This window comes from Ranitomeya imitator, chromosome 4 (assembly GCF_032444005.1).
Source record: "Ranitomeya imitator isolate aRanImi1 chromosome 4, aRanImi1.pri, whole genome shotgun sequence".
In the NCBI taxonomy this organism is placed as follows: Eukaryota; Metazoa; Chordata; class Amphibia; order Anura; family Dendrobatidae; genus Ranitomeya; species Ranitomeya imitator.
In genome coordinates, this window is record NC_091285.1 from 472,338,371 (window position 1) to 472,356,339 (window position 17,969).

Here is a 17,969-nt window from a genome sequence, read left to right on the forward strand (position 1 = left end):
TTTCCAGATATGGGAGAAACTCTTGAGTAAACGTTTTTTAAAGTTTTACTCTACAATTTTAGTGTGAAAGCTTTGATAAATCGGGGCTATAGACTTCCTTCTTCCTCAATTGCCATGTGGCAATGTATTAAACAGATATTCTGTCCTAAAAATAAAGTTCCTAAGGTCGAATAAACTGAGGATCCATAAACAAAGTAGTGTTCAGCTATTATATTTATCTTTCCAGAACTACTCTGTGCTGATGACAGACCACATCGAGTGTGAGCTGAACATTGAGGCGATCATAAATCAGCAGAGTGGAGCTTAGAAAAAGACAGATTGAAGAGTTGTCACCAACTCTCCAACAGAACGAGCTTTCTAGCAGATTCTCAGTTAACTCATTCTTCAGCCTGTGAAGTCCAAAGAGTTCAACATTTGTATTGAAAACTAATTTCAAAAACTGTTTCCTCTCCTTCAGACCCTGGGAACCATAGTATTCCATTGCACTGCATTGGGTTTCGTGTTTCGGCCGACCCCGACCCCGACTTTTCTATAGGATCGGCCGATTTCACTCGACCCGACTTTTGAGAAAGTCGGGTTTCGTGAAACCCGACCCGATCTTATAAAAGTAAAAGTCGGTCAACCCTACTTATATGTATTTACTGGCATGTAAAAAAAAAATTCCCCCAGAGGTATCCATATTTCTTAAACACTGTTTACTAACAACCCCAAAAGATTTTTTCATATTTTTTGATTTTTCTTATGCTTTGTCACTCTCTGTGAAGGTTGAGGTTATTTGGTTGATTTATGATGTTGAAAATGCGGTTAGGTATTGTCATGAGGATGATATTTTATTATAAATGACATGGTCACTTGTTTAGCACCTGTGTGAGTAAAATACATCGTGCTGTGGAATATATTGCTGCCTTATAAGTATTTTAAAATACTGACAGTATGAAAAATAGTTTTTGATGAGATTTATATTAGGAGACATTGAATAAAACCTAAATAATATGTCTGCATTTCCAAAGCACCCTGTACAGCATTGTCCACTTGTGCTAATTTATTCAAATGGCCATATACTGTAAATTCAGTTCTCCGTGGAGAATAAGTAAAGCCATATGTTTGTTTTTAAATGTTTATAGAACAATAAAGTGGAAGCAGACCTTATGAATATGGTACATAGCCTGACTATTGGTATCACCATTACATTTTATCTCAAACTAGTGTCTGGAGACAGTGATTGATTAAAATAAAGATATGTGAAGCTGTCACTAGAGTTGAGCGACCTTGACCTTTTTAGAGTCGAGCCGGGTTTTGCGAAACCCGACTATGTCCAAAGTCGGGTCGAGTGAAATCGGCCGATTATGACGTAAAGTCGGGATCGACCGAAACACGAAACCCAATGCAAGTCAATGGGGCAGCATAGTCGGCAGTGAGTGGGGGCCAGGAAAACACCTAGAGTGGCCATTTTAATGTCAAAACCATCCATTCTTCTTAATGAAGCTTGTCAAGCGTAATTTACCTTATAATAATTGGAAGGCATTTGAAATTGGGGGTCATTTGGCTAAAGTTGTGGGGGGTAGGGCTGGTTCAAGTAATTAGTGGGCCCAGGAAATCTGGACCACGTCACGGCAGTGGAGCAGGGAGAGGTAAGTATTTCAACTTTGCAAGTGCTGTGAACCTGAGCAAGCAGGGGGGGCCCACTCGTTGGCATTGGCACTGGCACAGGGCCCCTCAAAGTACAGCGGTGTGTTTGCACGGCGGGGGCGCCTCCCACCGGCAGCAACACTTTTGCGTACTATGAGAGGCCCTGTGCCAGTGACGTCGCCAACTAGTATTCCTCCCCCCACCTGATGAAGGAACCTGCACTTTCATCTGCACCTTCCTCTTTGTCCCCGTGTAAGGTGGTATGGTATGCGGGAAGAGCAACCTGACTTTCAGCAGGGTCACAATGTTGTTGTGTAGCGTGCACGGGGAATGTTGCGTTATGGGTCAATGTACCAGCAGACTCATCTATCACTGGCTGGGCAATGGGCACGATGAAGTGGAAACACAGATATAGGCCCAAAGAAGAAAGTGGGCTAAATGCAGTTCAAAATTGGTAACACAGGAATAACCAGGGGGCATTGCAGTGGAGGACAACTGGAATGAGAGGCTGACACAGAGAGTAGGGCCAAATCAGTAAGTAGTCGAAATGCAGTTCAAAATTGGCAACCGTAGTAAACAGGCGGCACAGCTTTGTTCAGTGGAGGAGAACAGCAAGGAGTGGCAGACACCGATAGTAGGCCCCAAACCAACTAGTACGCCAAATGCAGTTGTTCCATTTAACCACAATTTAATGAGAGCCTGAAGATAGAAGCTCAGGAAAGGCAACCTGGGGAACACCTTGGAGTGTAACACACCATCTCTCTCCACCCCATACCCATTTTGTATGGCCTAATGCAGTGTACTTTTCTACAACTACTAAACGAGAGTCGGAAGACCGAAGCAATGGCAAGGAAACCTGGGGAACACCTTAGAGTGTAACACACCCTCTCTCTACACCCCATACCCAATTTGAAGGTCTAATGCAGTGTAGTTTCCAAGAACTATTAAACGAGAGCCGGAAGATCGAAGCTCAGGAAAGGCAACCTGGGGAACACCTTGGAGTGTAACACACCCTCTCGCTACACCCCATACCCAATTTGAAGGCCTAATGCAGCGTAGTTTCCAACAACTACTAAACGAGAGCCGGAAGATCGAAGCTCAGGAAAGGCAACCTGGGGAACACCTTGGAGTGTAACAAACCCTCTCTCTACACCCCATACCCAATTTGTAGGCCTAATGCAGCGTAGTTTCCGACAACTACTAAACGAGAGCATGAAGATCGAAGCTCAGGAAAGGCAACCTGGGGAACACCTTGGAGTGTAACACACCCTCTCTCTACACCCCATACCCAATTTGTAGGCCTAATGCAGCGTAGTTTCCGACAACTACTAAACGAGAGCCGGAATATCGAAGCTCAGGAAAGGCAACCTGGGGAACACCTTGGAGTGTAACACACCCTCTCTCTACGCCCCATACCCAATTTGTAGGCCTAATGCAGCGTAGTTTCCGACAACTACTAAACGAGAGCCGGAATATCGAAGCTCAGGAAAGGCAACCTGGGGAACACCTTGGAGTGTAACACACCCTCTCTCTACACCCCATACCCAATTTGAAGGCCTAATGCAGTGTAGTTTCCAAGAACTACAAAACGAGAGCCGGAAGATCGAAGCTCAGGAAAGGCAACCTGGGGAACACCTTGGAGTGTAACACACCCTCTCGCTACACCCCATACCCAATTTGAAGGCCTAATGCAGCGTAGTTTCCAACAACTACTAAACGAGAGCCGGAAGATCGAAGCTCAGGAAAGGCAACCTGGGGAACACCTTGGAGTGGAACACACCATCTCTCTACACCCCATACCCAATTTGAAGGCCTAATGCAGAGTAGTTTCCAAGAACTACTAAACGAGAGCCGGAAGATCGAAGCTCAGGAAAGGCAACCTGGGGAACACCTTGGAGTGTAACACAACGTCTCTCTACACGACGGAAGGGCTGATTCTTAGGAAGGAAGGCTGTTGGAAATAAGCATTGCGCGTCCGAGGGTGATTATATTCTTATTAGGTATATACTCACCCTCGGACGCGCCCTGCTTCTTTATTTGGAATGAATGTTTATTTGCAATGTGGTGTTGACTTTCTCTATTATTTTGGTAATTAATGATTTTATTATTTTCATTATTTTGCATCTTCTCGGCAATAATATAAAGAAGACGCGACAGGACAACACTCGGTGGATGCCATATGTGTGTTTTCAATTTAAAAAAACTTTCAGTTAACTACTTGCAGGAGAAAGTAATTGTAGCTGGTGGCCATTTTTAGTACTGTACCAGATTTTAGTTGTGTGTTTGTTTTTAATGTTAAAATGTCTGCATTTGATATCTCACCAGTATTTTCTTTTTTATAAGCAAAATACTTATTTTTATATTTTCTGATGTTGGTTCCAGGGGTACACGGCCAGCAGTGCCCTGGTCAGTGTAGTAGTAGTTGAAAGAATGGACCGCAGACAGGCATCGAAGGCCTAAAATAATAACACATGGCTGTAGGCAATTTTAAATTGGTTCCAGGGGTACACGGACAGCAGTGGTGTGGTCAGTGGAGGCCTAGTGGAAGGAGTGACCGCAGACAGGCATCGAAGGCCTAAAATAATAACACATGGCTGTAGGCAATTTTAAATTGGTTCCAGGGGTACACGGGCAGCAGTGACCTGGTCAGTGTAGTAGTAGTTGAAAGAATGGACCGCAGACAGGCATCGAAGGCCTAAAATAAAAAAATTGGGCTGGCTGTAGGCAATTTTAAATTGGTTCCAGGGGTACACGGGCAGCAGTGGTGTGGTCAGTGGAGGCCTAGTGGAAGGAGTGACCGCAGACAGGCATCGAAGGCCTAAAATAATAACACATGGCTGTAGGCAATTTTAAATTGGTTCCAGGGGTACACGGGCAGCAGTGACCTGGTCAGTGTAGTAGTAGTTGAAAGAATGGACCGCAGACAGGCATCGAAGGCCTAAAATAAAAAAATTGGGCTGGCTGAAGGCAATTTTAAATTGGTTCCAGGGGTACACGGGCAGCAGTGGTGTGGTCAGTGGAGGCCTAGTGGAAGGAGTGACCGCAGACAGGCATCGAAGGTCTAAAATAATAACACATGGCTGTAGGCAATTTTAAATTGGTTCCAGGGGTACACGGGCAGCAGTGACCTGGTCAGTGTAGTAGTAGTTGAAAGAATGGACCGCAGACAGGCATCGAAGGCCTAAAATAAAAAAATTGGGCTGGCTGTAGGCAATTTTAAATTGGTTCCAGGGGTACACGGGCAGCAGTGGTGTGGTCAGTGGAGGCCTAGTGGAAGGAGTGACCGCAGACAGGCATCGAAGGCCTAAAATAATAACACATGGCTGTAGGCAATTTTAAATTGGTTCCAGGGGTACACGGGCAGCAGTGGTGTGGTCAGTGGAGGCCTAGTGGAAGGAGTGACCGCAGACAGGCATCGAAGGCCTAAAATAATAACACATGGCTGTAGGCAATTTTAAATTGGTTCCAGGGGTACACGGGCAGCAGTGGTGTGGTCAGTGGAGGCCTAGTGGAAGGAGTGACCGCAGATAGGCATCGAAGGCCTAAAATAATAACACATGGCTGTAGGCAATTTTAAATTGGTTCCAGGGGTACACAGGCAGCAGTGGTGTGGTCAGTGGAGGCCTAGTGGAAGGAGTGACCGCAGACAGGCATCGAAGGCCTAAAATAATAACACATGGCTGTAGGCAATTTTAAATTGGTTCCAGGGGTACACGGACAGCAGTGGTGTGGTCAGTGGAGGCCTAGTGGAAGGAGTGACCGCAGACAGGCATCGAAGGCCTAAAATAATAACACATGGCTGTAGGCAATTTTAAATTGGTTCCAGGGGTACACGGACAGCAGTGACCTGGTCAGTGTAGTAGTAGTTGAAAGAATGGACCGCAGACAGGCATCGAAGGCCTAAAATAAAAAAATTGGGCTGGCTGTAGGCAATTTTAAATTGGTTCCAGGGGTACACGGGCAGCAGTGACCTGGTCAGTGTAGTAGTAGTTGAAAGAATGGACCGCAGACAGGCTTAGAAGGCCTAACATAACAAACTTGGGCTGGCTGTAGGCACTTTTAAATTGGTTCCAGGGGTACACGGGCAGCAGTGGTCTGGTCAGTGGAAGTCTAGTGGAAGGAGTGACCGCAGACAGGCTTCCAAGGCCTAACATAACAAACTTGGGCTGGCTGTAGGCACTTTTAAATTGGTTCCAGGGGTACACGGGCAGCAGTGGTCTGGTCAGTGGAAGTCTAGTGGAAGGAGTGACCGCAGACAGGCTTCGAAGGCCTAACATAACAAAATTGGGCTGGCTGTAGGCACTTTTAAATTGGTTCCAGGGGTACACGGGCAGCAGTGGTCTGGTCAGTGGAAGTCTAGTGGAAGGAGTGACCGCAGACAGGCTTCCAAGGCCTAACATAACAAACTTGGGCTGGCTGTAGGCACTTTTAAATTGGTTCCAGGGGTACACGGGCAGCAGTGGTCTGGTCAGTGGAAGTCTAGTGGAAGGAGTGACCGCAGACAGGCTTCGAAGGCCTAACATAACAAAATTGGGCTGGCTGTAGGCACTTTTAAATTGGTTCCAGGGGTACACGGGCAGCAGTGGTCTGGTCAGTGGAAGTCTAGTGGAAGGAGTGACCGCAGACAGGCTTCGAAGGCCTAACATAACAAAATTGGGCTGGCTGTAGGCACTTTAAATTGGTTCCAGGGGTACATGGGCAGCAGTGTATGGTCAGTGGAAGTCTAGTGGAAGGAGTGACGGCAGACAGTCTTCGAAGGCCTAACATAACAAAATTGGGCTGACTGTAGGCACTTTTAAATTGGTTCCAGGGTAACACGGCCAGCAGTGGCCTGGTCAGTGTAGTAGTTGTAGAAAGAAGGGACCGCAGACAGGCTTCGAAGGCCTAACATAAAAAAAATGTCAAAACAATGGTATTGTCAGTGCCAGGCATTGAAGGATGTCAGCGGCTAGACTACACATTGGTGAAGCTGTGAGAGATAATTTTGCTAGTGGTAGAGCACTGTTTGAGCTGGGGGGGGGAACTGTCTTGTGGCCGGCGGTACAGGCACAGGGCCCCTCATATTACAACGGTGTGTCTGACGTTGGGTGCGCACCACCACCGCCAGAGACACTTTATTGTACTATGAGGGACCCAGTGGCAGTGCCGTCGACCAAAAGCGGCCACACCCACCTCTTCAGACAAACAGCACTCTCAAGGGTCCAAGCGCAAAGTGGCGATAGCACGGCCCCGTGTGGGGAGTTTGGCCATTTCGTGAGTTGGAAACATGTCGTATGCTGGACAATCAGGTGAAGAAAATTACGAGATTGGAAAAGTCATTCAGAATAGTCCACAGGCAAGACCTTTTCATAGGAAAGCTAGGTGTCAGCCGGGCAGGGTGGGGCAAAAGATTTTGAAATCCAGTTGTGGTTCATTTTAATGAAGGTTAGATCATCTACATTTTGGGTAGCCAGACGAGTCCTTTTTTCTGTTAGTATTGAACCTGCAGCACTGAATACTCTTTCTGATAGGACACTAGCTGCCGGGCAAGCAAGCTCCTGCAATGCATATTCTGCCAATTCTGGCCAGGTGTCTAATTTGGATGCCCAGTAATCAAATGGGAATGACGGTTGAGGGAGAACGTCGATAAGGGATGAAAAATAGTTTGTAACCATACTGGACAAATGTTGTCTCCTGTCACTTTGAATTGATGCTGCAGTACCTGTCCTGTCTGCGGTCATAGAAAAATCACTCCACAACCTGGTCAGAAAACCCCTCTGTCCAACGCCACTTCTGATTTCTGCCCCTCTAACACCTCTGGTCTGCTGGCCCCTGGAGCTCGTGTGAGAACGATCACGGGCGCTGTGTGCAGGGAATGCCAGAAGCAAACGGTCAACAAGAGTTGATTGTTTTGTTGCTAATATTAGTTCCAAGTTCTCATGTGGCATAATATTTTGCAATTTGCCTTTATAGCGAGGATCAAGGAGGCAGGCCAACCAGTAATCGTCATCGTTCATCATTTTTGTAATGCGTGTGTCCCTTTTGAGGATACGCAAGGCATAATCCGCCATGTGGGCCAAAGTTCCCGTTGTCAAATCTGCGGTTGTGCTTGGTTGAGGGGCAGTTGCAGGCAAATCTACGTCACTTGTGTCCCTCAAAAAACCAGAACCCGGCCTTGCCACGCCACCAATTTCCCGTGCCCCCGGGAAAGCTTCCTCATTAAAAATATACTCATCCCCATCATCCTCCTCATCCTCCACCTCCTCTTCGCCCGGTACCTCGTCATGTACACTGCCCTGACCAGACAATCGCTGACTGTCATCAAGGCTTTCCTCTTCCTCTGGTGCAGACGCCTGATCCTTTATGTGCGTCAAACTTTGCATCAGCAGACGCATTAGGGGGATGCTCATGCTTATTATGGCGTTGTCTGCACTAACCAGCCGTGTGCATTCCTCAAAACACTGAAGGACTTGACACATGTCTTGAATCTTCGACCACTGCACACCTGACAACTCCATGTCTGCCATCCTACTGCCTGCCCGTGTATGTGTATCCTCCCACAAAAACATAACAGCCCGCCTCTGTTCGCACAGTCTCTGAAGCATGTGCAGTGTTGAGTTCCACCTTGTTGCAACGTCTATGATTAGGCGATGCTGGGGAAGGTTCAAAGAACGCTGATAGGTCTGCATACGGCTGGAGTGTACAGGCGAACGGCGGATATGTGCGCAAAGTCCACGCACTTTGAGGAGCAGGTCGGATAACCCCGGATAACTTTTCAGGAAGCACTGCACCACCAGGTTTAAGGTGTGAGCCAGGCAAGGAATGTGTTTCAGTTGGGAAAGGGAGATGGCAGCCATGAAATTCCTTCCGTTATCACTCACTACCTTGCCTGCCTCAAGATCTACAGTGCCCAGCCACGACTGCGTTTCTTGCTGCAAGAACTCGGACAGAACTTCCGCGGTGTGTCTATTGTCGCCCAAACACTTCATAGCCAATACAGCCTGCTGACGTATGCCAGTAGCTGCCCCATAATGGGAGACCTGGTGTGCAACAGTGGCAGGTGCGGATGGAGTGTTTGTGCGACTGCGGTCTGTGGACGAGCTCTTGCTTCTGCAGGAGGACGAGGAGGAGGAGGAGGAGGGGGTGCGAACGGCTACAGACAACTGTTTACTAGACCGTGGGCTAGGCAGAACTGTCCCAAACTTGCTGTCCCCTGTGGACCCTGAATCCACCACATTTACCCAGTGTGCCGTGATGGACACGTAACGTCCCTGGCCATGCCTACTGGTCCATGCATCTGTTGTCAGGTGCACCTTTGTGCTCACAGATTGCCTGAGTGCATGGACGATGCGCTCTTTAACATGCTGGTGGAGGGCTGGGATGGCTTTTCTGGAAAAAAAGTGTCGACTGGGTAGCTCGTAGCGTGGTACAGCGTAGTCCATCAGGTCTTTGAAAGCTTCGCTTTCAACTAACCGGTAGGGCATCATCTCTAACGAGATTAGTCTAGCTATGTGGGCGTTCAAACCCTGTGTACGCGGATGCGAGGCTAAGTATTTCCTTTTTCTAACCATAGTCTCATGTAGGGTGAGCTGGACTGGAGAGCTGGAGATCGTGGAACTAGCGGGGGTGCCGGTGGACATGGCAGACTGAGAGACGGTGGGAGATGGTATTGTTGCCGCCGGTGCCCTAGATGCAGTGTTTCCTACTACGAAACTGGTGATTCCCTGACCCTGACTGCTTTGGCCTGGCAAAGATACCTGCACAGATACAGCAGGTGGTGCGCTAAATGGTGGTCCTACACTGCCGGAAGGGATGTTGCGTTGATGACTAGCTTCATTGGCCGAGGGTGCAACAACCTTAAGGGACGTTTGGTAGTTAGTCCAAGCTTTCAAATGCATGGTGGTTAAATGTCTATGCATGCAACTAGTATTGAGACTTTTCAGATTCTGACCTCTGCTTAAGGAAGTAGAACATTTTTGACAGATGACTTTGCGCTGATCAATTGGATGTTGTTTAAAAAAATGCCAGACTGCACTCTTTCTAGCATCGGATACCTTTTCAGGCATTGCAGACTGAGCTTTAACCGGATGGCCACGCTGTCCTCCACCAGGTTTTGGCTTTGCCACGCGTTTTGGGCAAGATACGGGCCCGGCAGATGGAACCTGTGGCGATGTTGATGCCTGCTGCGGCCCCTCCTCCTCCTCTGCTTCAGAACTGCTGCCGCCTGCACCCTGTTCCCCCAATGGCTGCCAATCGGGGTCAAGAACTGGGTCATCTAATAACTCTTCTTGTACCTCCTGCGCAACTTCGTCTGTGTCACCGTGTCGTTCGGTGGTATAGCGTTCGTGATGGGGCAACATAGTCTCATCAGGGTCTGATTCTTGATCAGCACCCTGCGAGGGCAATGTTGTGGTCTGAGTCAAAGGACCAGCATAGTAGTCTGGCTGTGGCTGTGCGTCAGTGCACTCCATGTCAGATTCAATTTGTAATGGGCATGGACTGTTAACTGCTTCACTTTCTAAGCCAGGGACGGTATGTGTAAAGAGCTCCATGGAGTAACCCGTTGTGTCGCCTGCTGCATTCTTCTCTGTTGTTGTTTTTGCTGAAGAGGACAAGGAAGTGACTTGTCCCTGACCGTGAACATCCACTAACGACGCGCTGCTTTTACTTTTACCAGTTTCACGAGATGAGGCAAAAGAGCTAGAGGCTGAGTCAGCAAGATAAGCCAAAACTTGCTCTTGCTGCTCCGGCTTTAAAAGCGGTTTTCCTAATCCCAGAAAAGGGAGCGTTCGAGGCCTTGTGTAGCCGGACGACGAACCTGGCTCCACAGCTCCAGACTTAGGTGCAATATTTTTTCCCCCACGACCACCTGATGCTCCACCACTACCACTACCCTCATTACCAGCTGACAATGAACGCCCCCGGCCACGACCTCTTCCACTAGACTTCCTCATTGTTTTAAAAACGTAACCAAACTAACGTTATTTGTTGCAGTCACACAACTTACACGGTGAGCTATAACTTCAGTATGATTTAGCTACCCCTTTACAGGTTGGTGAGACCACAGCGAAAATCAGGCCCAATGTTACACACTCTTTTTTTGGTGGCTGCAAATTAGAGAGATGCCCCACACGCAGGACTGTCACTGAAGCACAAATGTTAATATTAATGTCACACTATTATTTTTTTTTTATTTTTATTTTTTTCAGGAACACTTTAGAAACCCCCCCCAAAAAAAAAATAGATTTTTGCAGGGAGAATTTAGAAAACAAATGTAACAAACTATATGCTTTCTATGGGCCACTGAGTGAGAGATGACGCACACAGGAATCAGGAGTGGCACACAAGCCCAGAGGCCAATATTTTTCTACCAATGATTGATGGAGTTATTTTCTCTGGTAGATTTTGGAACCCAAATCAAGGAAAAAAAATGTAGGCTTTCTATGGACCACAATTGGAGAGAGAGAGAGAGAGAGATGGCACACCCAGGAGTCAAGACTGGCACACAAGCAGAAAGGCCAATATTAATCTCCCACTGTTTTTTTTTTGTTTTTTTTTTTGTTTTTTTTTTTTCAGGGAGACTTTAGAAAAAAAAATAATAAAAAAAATATGATTTTATCAGGAAGAATTTAGAAACCAAATAAAATAAAATGATTTTTTCAGGGAGAATTTATAAAACAAATAAAACCAAAAATAGGCGTTCTATGGCCCACTGACTGAGAGATGACGCACCCAGGAGTCAAGACTGGCACACAAGCAGAAAGGCCAATATTAATCTCCCACTGTTTTTTTTTTTTTTTTTTTTTTCAGGGAGACTTTAGAAAAAAAAATAATAAAAAAAATATGATTTTATCAGGAAGAATTTAGAAACCAAATAAAATAAAATGATTTTTTCAGGGAGAATTTAGAAAACAAATAAAACCAAAAATATGCGTTCTATGGCCCACTGACTGAGAGATGACGCACCCAGGAGTCAAGACTGGCACACAAGCAGAAAGGCCAATATTAATCTCCCACTGTTTTTTTTTTTTTTTTTTTTTTCAGGGAGACTTTAGAAAAAAAAATAATAAAAAAAATATGATTTTATCAGGAAGAATTTAGAAACCAAATAAAATAAAATGATTTTTTCAGGGAGAATTTAGAAAACAAATAAAACCAAAAATAGGCGTTCTATGGCCCACTGACTGAGAGATGACGCACACAGGAGTCAGGAGTGGCACACAAACCCAGAGGCCAATATTTTTCTACCAATGATTGATGTAGTTATTTTCTCTGGTAGATTTTAGAACCCAAATCAAGGAAAAAAAATATAGGCTTTCTATGGACCACAATTGGAGAGAGAGAGAGAGAGAGAGAGAGAGAGAGAGAGAGATGGCACACCCAGGAGTCAAGACTGGCACACAAGCAGAAAGGCCAATATTAATCTCCCACTGTTTTTTTGGTTGTTTTTTTTTTTTTTTTTCAGGGAGACTTTAGAAATAAAAATAATAAAAAAAATATGATTTTATCAGGAAGAATTTAGAAACCAAATAAAATAAAATGATTTTTTCAGGGAGAATTTAGAAAACAAATAAAACCAAAAATAGGCGTTCTATGGCCCACTGACTGAGAGATGACGCACACAGGAGTCAGGAGTGGCACACAAACCCAGAGGCCAATATTTTTCTACCAATGATTGATGTAGTTATTTTCTCTGGTAGATTTTAGAACCCAAATCAAGGAAAAAAAATATAGGCTTTCTATGGACCACAATTGGAGAGAGAGAGAGAGAGAGAGAGAGAGAGAGAGAGAGATGGCACACCCAGGAGTCAAGACTGGCACACAAGCAGAAAGGCCAATATTAATCTCCCACTGTTTTTTTGGTTGTTTTTTTTTTTTTTTTTCAGGGAGACTTTAGAAATAAAAATAATAAAAAAAATATGATTTTATCAGGAAGAATTTAGAAACCAAATAAAATAAAATGATTTTTTCAGGGAGAATTTAGAAAACAAATAAAACCAAAAATAGGCGTTCTATGGCCCACTGACTGAGAGAGAGAGAGAGATGGAACGCTTAGTACTGGCACACAAGCCCAAAGGGCAATATTAATCTCCCTTTTTTTTTCCAGGGAGAATTTCTGAAACCCAAAAAAAAAATAAAATAGGCTTTCTATGGCCCACTATTTGTGAGAGAGATGGGACGCTCAGGACTGGCACAGATGGCACGCTCAGGACTGGCACAGAAGCCCAGAGGCCAATATTAATCTCCCTTTTTTTCTGGGAGAATTTATAAAACCAAAAAAATATTTAAATAGGCTTTCTATGGCCCACTATTTGTGAGAGAGATGGCACGCTCAGGACTGGCACAGATGGCACGCTCACAACTGGCACACAAGCCCAGAGGCCAATATTAATCTCCCTTTTTTCAGGGAAAATTGATAAAACAAAAAAAAAAAATAAATAGGCTTTCTATGGCCCACTATTTGTGAGAGAGATGGCACGCTCAGGGCTGGCTGGCACAGATGGCACGCTCAGGACTGGCACACAAGCCCAGAGGCCAATATTAATCTCCCTTTTTTTCTGGGAGAATTTATAAAACCAAAAAAATATTTAAATAGGCTTTCTATGGCCCACTATTTGTGAGAGAGATGGCACGCTCAGGACTGGCACAGATGGCACGCTCACAACTGGCACACAAGCCCAGAGGCCAATATTAATCTCCCTTTTTTCAGGGAAAATTTATAAAACAAAAAAAAAAATTAAATAGGCTTTCTATGGCCCACTATTTGTGAGAGAGATGGCACGCTCAGGGCTGGCACAGATGGCACGCTCAGGACTGGCACACAAGCCCAGAGGCCAATATTAATCTCCCTTTTTTTCAGGGAGAATTTATAAAACCAAAAAAAAAAATAAATAGGCTTTCTATGGCCCACTATTTGTGAGAGAGATGGCACACTCAGGACTGGCACACAAGCCCAAAGGCCAATATTAATCTCCCACTGTATTTTTATCAGGGAGAATTTATACACCCCACAAAAAAAAATACAGAAAAATGAAAAGGCTTTCTATGGCCCACTATGTGAGAGAGATGGCACACACAGGGATGGCACTCTAGCAGAAATGCCAAATTGCCAATCTTAATCTCCCACCAAAAAAAAAAAAAAAAAAAAAACAGGGAATGTCCTACAATTACTATCTCCCTGCCTGCAGTAATCTCAGCCAGGTATGGCAGGCAGCTACTATCTCCCTGCCTGCAGTAATCTCAGCCAGGTATGGCAGGCAGCAATAAGGAGTGGACTGATGCACAAATGAAATAAAAAGTGTGGACAAACAAAAAAGATAGCTGTGCAGAAAGGAAGGAACAAGAGGATTTGTGCTTTGAAAAAAGCAGTTGGTTTGCACAGCGGCGTACACACAGCAATGCAGCTATCAGGGAGCCTTCTAGGGCAGCCCAATGAGCTACAGCGCTGAGGGGAAAAAAAAAAAAAAAAAAAACTTCCACTGTCCCTGCACACCGAGGGTGGTGTTGGACAGTGCAAATCGCTGCAGCACAAGCGGTTTTGTGGTTAATGGACCCTGCCTAACGCTATCCCTGCTTCTGACAAAGCGGCAGCAACCTCTCCCTAAGCTCAGATCAGCAGCAGTAAGATGGCGGTCGGCGGGAACGCCTCTTTATAGCCCCTGTGACGTCGCAGACAGCAAGCCAATCACTGCAATGCCCTTCTCTAAGATGGTGGGGACCAGGACCTATGTCATCACGCTGCCCACACTCTGCGTTTACCTTCATTGGCTGAGAAATGGCGCTTTTCGCGTCATTGAAACGCGACTTTGGCGCGAAAGTCGCGTACCGCATGGCCGACCCCGCACAGGGGTCGGATCGGGTTTCATGAAACCCCGACTTAGCCAAAAGTCGGCGACTTTTGAAAATGTTCGACCCGTTTCGCTCAACCCTAGCTGTCACTCAACAGCCTAGGCACCTAAAACCAGGGGCCTCGTTTTCTATAAAACAAAATGCATGTATTTGTCTAAATATAAATGTGATAGATAGATTGATATGAGATAGATAGATAGATAGATAGATAGATAGATAGATAGATAGATAGATAGATATGGGATAGATAGATATTGGATAGATAGATAGATATTAGATCAATAGATAGGTAGATATGTGATAGATAGATAGACAGATAGATATGGGATAGATTGATATGGAATAGATAGATAGATAGATAGATAGATGGATAGATAGATAGATAGATAGATATGGGATAGATAGATAGATAGATAGATAGATAGATAGATAGATAGATAGATAGATAGATATGGGACAGATTACATAGTAACATAGTTAGTAAGGCCGAAAAAAGACATTTGTCCATCCAGTTCAGCCTATATTCCATCATAATAAATCCCCAGATCTACGTCCTTCTACAGAACCTAATTGTATAATACAATATTGTTCTGCTCCAGGAAGACATCCAGGCCTCTCTTAAACCCCTCAACTGAGTTCACCATCACCACCTCCTCAGGCAAGCAATTCCAGATTCTCACTGCCCTAACAGTAAAGAATCCTCTTCTATGTTGGTGGAAAAACCTTCTCTCCTCCAGACACAAAGAATGCCCTCTTGTGCCCGTCACCTTCCTTGGTATAAACAGATCCTCAGCGAGATATTTGTATTGTCCCCTTATATACTTATACATGGTTATTAGATCGCCCCTCAGTCGTCTTTTTTCTAGACTAAATAATCCTAATTTCGCTAATCTATCTGGGTATTGTAGTTCTCCCATCCCCTTTATTAATTTTGTTGCCCTCCTTTGTACTCTCTCTAGTTCCATTATATCCTTCCTGAGCACCGGTGCCCAAAACTGGACACAGTACTCCATGTGCGGCAGGGCCGGCGTCAGCACCCGGCGCACCGGGCAAATGCCGGGGCCCTGGGGAGAGAGGGGGGCCCACTCACACTGTCATAGATACAGCTGGGAGAGCAGAGCAGGAGATAACGTGCTCTCTCCGCCCACAAAGTCACTGCTGGCTGCGTTCTCTTAACCCCTATGTGCCAGCTCTGACACAAGCATCTTCTCACTCAGTCAGTGCAGCCAGGCAGGCACACATAGGGGTTAAGAGAAGGCAGCCAGTGTGACACTGTTTGTGGGCGGAGAGAGCACGTTCTCTGCTCTGCTCTCCGCCCCTGGCTGGCTGCAGTGCTGCTGAAGTTATGAGGCAGATTCAGGAGGAGCTCCTACCAGTGCCTGAGTGAGTGGCGCTGCTATATACTACGTGGGCTGCGCTGCTATATACTACGTGGGCTGCGCTGCTATATACTACGTGGGCTGCGCTGCTATATACTATGTGGGCTCGGCTGCGCTGCTATATACTATGTGGGCTCGGCTGTGCTGCTATATACTACGTGGGCTCGGCTGCGCTGCTATATATTATGGGCTGTGCTGCTATATACTATGTGGGCTGCGCTGCTATATACTAAGTGGGCTGCGCTGCTATATACTACGTGGGCTGCGCTGCTATATACTACGTGGGCTGCGCTGCTATATACTACGTGGGCTGCGCTGCTATATACTACGTGGGCTGTGCTGCTATATACTACGTGGGCTGCGCTGCTATACACTACGTGGGCTGCTATATACTACGTGGGCTGCGCTGCTATATACTACGTGGGCTGCGCTGCTATATACTACGTGGGCTGCGCTGCTATATACTACGTGGGCTGCGCTGCTATATACTACGTGGGCTGCGCTGCTATATACTACGTGGGCTGCTATATACTACATGGGCTGCGCTGCTATATACTACGTGGGCTGCTATATACTACGTGGGCAGTGTTATATACTACATGGCTGTGTTTATATGCGATCATGAATCGGGGTATGTGTTAAAGGGGGGGCCCACTGAGACTCTTTCGCCCGGGGCCCTCAAAAACCTGGAGCCAGCCCTGATGTGCGGTCTAACTAGGGATTTGTACAGAGGCAGTATAATGCTCTCATCATGTGTATCCAGACCTCTTTTAATGCACCCCATGATCCTGTTTGCCTTGGCAGCTGCTGCCTGGCACTGGCTGCTCCAGGTAAGTTTATCATTAACTAGGATCCCCAAGTCCTTCTCCCTGTCAGATTTACCCAGTGGTTTCCCATTCAGTGTGTAATGGTGATATTGATTCCTTCTTCCCATGTGTATAACCTTACATTTATCATTGTTAAACCTCATCTGCCACCTTTCAGCCCAAGTTTCCAACTTATCCAGATCCATCTGTAGCAGAATACTATCTTCTCTTGTATTAACTGCTTTACATAGTTTTGTATCATCTGCAAATATCGATATTTTACTGTGTAAACCTTCTACCAGATCATTAATGAATATGTTGAAGAGAACAGGTCCCAATACTGACCCCTGCGGTACCCCACTGGTCACAGCGACCCAGTTAGAGACTATACCATTTATAACCACCCTCTGCTTTCTATCACTAAGCCATTTACTAACCCATTTACACACATTTTCCCCCAGACCAAGCATTCTCATTTTGTGTACCAACCTCTTGTGCGGCACGGTATCAAACGCTTTGGAAAAATCGAGATATACCACGTCCAATGACTCACCGTGGTCCAGCCTATAGCTTACCTCTTCATAAAAACTGATTAGATTGGTTTGACAGGAGCGATTTCTCATAAACCCATGCTGATATGGAGTTAAACAGTTATTCTCATTGAGATAATCCAGAATAACATCCCTCAGAAACCCTTCAAATATTTTACCAACAATAGAGGTTAGACTTACTGGCCTATAATTTCCAGGTTCACTTTTAGAGCCCTTTTTGAATATTGGCACCACATTTGCTATGCGCCAATCCTGCGGAACAGACCCTGTCGCTATAGAGTCCCTAAAAATAAGAAATAATGGTTTATCTATTACATTACTTAGTTCTCTTAGTACTCGTGGGTGTATGCCATCCGGACCCGGAGATTTATCTATTTTAATCTTATTTAGCCGGTTTCGCACCTCTTCTTGGGTTAGATTGGTGACCCTTAATATAGGGTTTTCATTGTTTCTTGGGATTTCACCTAGCATTTCATTTTGGGATAGATATGAGATAGATAGATAGATAGATAGATAGATAGATAGATAGATAGATAGATAGATAGATAGATAGATAGATAGATAGAGTCATGGCCAAAAGTATTGACACCCCTGCAAATCTGTCAGATAATACTCAGTTTCTTCCTGAAAATGATTGCAGACACAAATTCTTTGGTATTATTATCTTCATTTAATTTGTCTTAAATGAAAAAACACAAAAGAGAATGAAGCAAAACGTAAAACATTGATCATTTCACACAAAATTCCAAAAATGGGCCAGACAAAAGTATCGGCAC

The 17,969-nt window shown here is 45.3% G+C and overlaps 1 protein-coding gene across 3 annotated transcripts in view; it reads left to right on the forward strand.

The window, feature by feature from the left end:
* THSD4 (thrombospondin type 1 domain containing 4) overlaps positions 1 to 17,969 on the forward strand; it is a 1,349,728-nt gene that overhangs the window by 1,134,486 nt on the left and 197,273 nt on the right. The gene's annotated exons all lie outside the window — the stretch shown is intronic.